Source organism: Panulirus ornatus, chromosome 67 (genome assembly GCF_036320965.1).
Source record: "Panulirus ornatus isolate Po-2019 chromosome 67, ASM3632096v1, whole genome shotgun sequence".
Classification (NCBI taxonomy): Eukaryota; Metazoa; Arthropoda; class Malacostraca; order Decapoda; family Palinuridae; genus Panulirus; species Panulirus ornatus.
Window position 1 is genome coordinate 2,435,643 of NC_092290.1, and position 4,679 is coordinate 2,440,321.

General features: G+C 37.0%; 1 long non-coding RNA gene across 1 annotated transcript in view; it reads right to left on the reverse strand.

Moving 5' to 3' along the window:
- The window catches only part of LOC139746995 (uncharacterized), a 79,917-nt gene that overhangs the window by 71,450 nt on the left and 3,788 nt on the right, over nucleotides 1-4,679 (reverse strand). The window contains exon 2 of the long non-coding RNA XR_011712289.1: nucleotides 1,230-3,093. This is a non-coding gene — a long non-coding RNA (uncharacterized lncRNA). The remainder of the gene's footprint in view (nucleotides 1-1,229; nucleotides 3,094-4,679) is intronic.

A 4,679-nucleotide genomic window follows, 5' to 3' on the forward strand; every position in this document is an offset into this window, starting at 1 on the left:
ACGCTAAAAAAGTCAAATGGGATTTCCTTATGTTCGCTGATTTCTGTGAAAGTTTGACATACTATTACAATCATTTACCTCAAATTTTCCCTGATACACAGTTTCAGTACATTGCATGTCAAATTGTGTGTGGGCAAAAGGAATCTAAGCATCATGCTAGATTCAGCTTGTATTTTTCCTTATCCAAAAACCTATCTACCTATCCATATTTTCAACAACTTTTCTTCAAAAGATTGTCAATAAATTTTCTTCAAAAGATTGTCAATAAAACTGAAAATAAAGTGGCACTGGAAAGGTAAATAATCATGATCAATTATATTTTCATTACATTTTCAGCAGTTTAAACTACAACTTTATCATTTCCCTTACATTCCAAGCTTTTCCCAGTTCTGTCTAGATAATATATCTATCATATCAATTATCGGCAATAACAAAATTACATCATTTTATGCATTATACAGCAACACAAATTCCTAAAACTCTGACATGTTTCTCTCCATTATCAACACTTTATCAGTAAATGTAATTCTTATCCATATTTCTTAGCTATTCATTACTGACCGAGCAATAACACAGTTTCATTACAGAATTTTAAGATACATGGATGTTTCTACATACATTCAAGAGCAGTAAATATCATGAAAATAAATAAACGTAAATCCAGAGCTGGAAGATGTACATGTGGTCAGGATTAATAATGATACAACAGGAATCTCACTGTCATAATAATACACTAAAATTATAGTTCTGTAAGATAATGACTGCAAATTTATCTCCAAATACTGCCATATCGTTGCAAATTCCCATTAGCAGATCACCTTCTTAACACGCAGGAAAAATATGTTACATGTAATGCGATATTGGAATGAGAAAAAAATTATGACCTGCGTAATTTATTAAATACAATATCTAATTAAGCTTACAGTATTCATCTCCACATCCACGTATTATTAATCTTTTGTTTGATAAATACAAGATCCTCCCACCGTCATAAGTGGTTATGGAAAGTTTACATTCATGGATTGGGACCATCTTGCCTCATGTCGAAATCATACACTGAGGCACACTATAATACACCTGAGGGTGACTTAACAACCCTCTACGTCCTCTTAAAGTATTACAATACATCAAATTGGCCAGTTTAACACGGAGTGACCCAGGATTTAACATCCCCAATCCTCCCCCTCCTCTCATATTTAACACCACACTCGGGGCCCGGAGCCACTTACCTTGCTAATCTGAAGCATCGGATGGCACACTCAAGCAAGTGAGGCACTCAGGACCCCCTCAGAGTCATAAGATAGTAGCCAGAAATGAGTGATAAGTATGTGCGGCCGTCCGCCCCACTGGCAAGAACCATAACAATAACAAACGTCTAATATGGCGTCATCGGCTGCCAGGTCACGTGACCCGACAGTTCAGCCGGCTGACAATAGATGGTGGCAGGGGCGCTCGCTGGGAAAATGGGCAAGATTTATCTATTTCAACTGATACCAAAGTAATCAGAGACACTTTCCAAGTGTGGGTAGAAATACAGAGTCAAGCTCCGCGGCGCAGGTTAATCAGCCCGTGGAGGTGGCGCTTATCTGAGAACATTCACGTCCCACGTCGCCCAAGCTTATCTTGTCTGCAATTAATAATTTCTTTCATTTAAAAGAATGCTGACAAGTAAAGCTGATGAAAGACAAGTATAACACAAGCACTTTCGATGAATATTATCCAAAATCGCGCAAGCTGTCAAACTGGTTCTGAAGAAGCTAAACGGATTTACAAACTTTTCTTCAATCCTGAGGCTTGACGATGCCTCTAGATTGTTTCAGGATAATCTATAATTCAGTTCTATTCCTTACCAACACTGCTACTTGCAGAGACTTGATGTATATACATTTATCCAAGTGTAATTCCTTGATTCTAAATCATTGTCAGTCATGCACCAAAATCATTGTCTGTAACTTCTGCAATGAATGAATCATGTCATCTTATCAGAGAATCATTATATTCATGATGGCATAACCGTCCACTTATATACTAAATTCCTAAGCTGATATTAGTTCTAATCAAGTTGCATAAGGTTAAGTAATATGAAGTTCAATCTTTTGTTGTATACATTTGAGATATTTACGTCTTCCTTGTGGAACTGGACAACAACCAAATTCACTATATATATATATATATATATATATATATATATATATATATATATATATATATATATATATATATATATATATATTGAAACTTAAACATCATGGAGACAATTACAAAGGAAGGTGACCTGTTAAATGGATTTTCAAGGAACAGCATATGTATACATATTTTTCTTGGCTAAAGGAATAGTGTATTACAATTACATTTTAACAAGATCCACAGTATTTACTCTAATGTTCAGTCTCTCAACCAGACCTTCATCTTAAGGGGCGACATTAGTTTTGCCACACAGACTCAAAAGAAAAACTCATATTAGTTTAACAACAGCTGGGTCATGGCACTTGGAATTACTCCTAAGAATATCTATGCAAAGAAAACGTGCTGCATGTGGTACACAGTATAAACAAAGCCAACTGAATCTTCTTCCTTTGTTGGTATGCAACCTTAAACGTTTGCTAAGCCTTAATCCATGACTCACTTGAGTGTTACATAAAACAGGCAGTGTCAACACAACACCTGGCGGTCACAAAACAAGTTTTGCTGAAGCCATAGTTACTAAATCGTACGCAAGTCGAGTCACGGAAAAGAGAAGTGCAGATCAAGACAAGGCCTACAGTGAAATAAGGAAAGGAAGAGAGAGATATTAATGGGGAGTATTTATTCAAGTTTTCAAGGAACTAGAGAATCTGCCTTTTGTAAAGAGTCAGGTAGTCGTTGCTAGGAACAACACGAAAAGCTAAAGAGTTCCAAAGTTGACCAGTGTAAGGAAAGACACAGATATCACAGTGTCCCACCCACTAGCTGCCAACGGCCACACAGTACCCATGTGACGCAGTAGCCAGCGGAATACTACGAGGTCTTGCTTATGATGACGGGGGCATTCAACCAGCTTGTTAACAGTGTTGTTGTGTTCACATTGTTTACTTGGGTTATCCTGTCAGCCTCCTGGAGAAAATATAACGAGATGAAATAGAAGAAAATAATGACACACACATGCCTATATATATAAACACGATAAGGGAACTTATCGTGTTTCATTTTCCCCATGGACTCATAGGAATATCTTGATCACGCGCAAAATTGTGATCCATTCCAATATATATATATATATATATATATATATATATATATATATATATATATATATATATATATATATATATAATATATAATAATAATAATGATAATGATAATAATAACAATGGCAATGATAATTTCCAATACTTCCATCCTCCTCCAGATAGCCTTTCCTATAGCCCATGCCTCAGATACAAACAATATTTTTCGGACTACCATAGCTTCAATCATGCCCATTTTTGCACTCCAAGATAACGTTTTCTCCTTCTGCACATTCTTCAGCGCTCCCAGAACCTTCGCCCCCTCACCCACCTTATGACTCACTTCCGCTTCCATGGTTTCATTCTCTTCATATCCACTCCCAGATATCTAAAACGCTTCACTTCCTCTAAGCTTTCTCCTTTCAAACTCACACCCCTACTACCGTGTCCCCGCATCCCTGATAAACCCAATAACCTTTCACACACACTTTCAAACTCCTTCATCAACTTCTACAGTTTCTCACTCGAATCTGCCACCAATGCTGTATCATGAGCAAACAACAAATGAATCATTTCCCAGACTCTCTCTCTCTCTCTCTCTCTCTCTCTCTCTCTCTCTCTCTCACACTCACACACACACACACACACACACACACACACACACACACACATTTGTATAAATGAAAAATTTACTTCGTTCTCCTTACTCTCAAAATTTCTATCTTTATTTGATTTAGTTTCACTGAAATCCTTGAGATTAATTTGTTGATATGACACAAAAAATATTTCTATTTCTCAATCTACATTTTGGTTCCACCACGTGGAACCCAACAGAATATATATATATATATATATATATATATATATATATATATATATATATATATATATATATATATATATATATATATATATCATCCCTGGGGATAGGGGAGAAAGAATACTTCCCACGCATTCCCTGCGTGTCGTAGAAGGCGACTAAAAGGGGAGGGAGCGGGTGGCTGGAAATCCTCCCCTCTCGTTTCTTTTTTAATTTTCCAAAAGATGGAACAGAGAAGGGGGCCAGGTGAGGATATTCCCTCAAAGGCCCAGTCCTCTGTTCTTAACGCTACTTCGCTAACGAGGGGAAATGGCGAATAGTATGAAAAAAAAATTATATATACATATATATTGTTTTAATTATGACGTGTGGGAATGACGGCAGATATGCCCATCAAGCACTACTACTGTGGTATCGAGAGATCAATACCAGCAATAGGTATGTATGATTGGACTGCGCAATGACACAGCACAATTGCAGGGTCTGAGTGGCCAAACGAACTGCCACGTCAGGGAGAGCAAAGTAAGGGTGTTATTTTTACATTAAACATACATTTGAAACTTTACATCGTAGAGCTATAGAAACAGTTTCACGCATGCGCCCCATTGATTTAGATCCTGACGTCTGTGTCGCTAAGGCAACGCGATCGATGC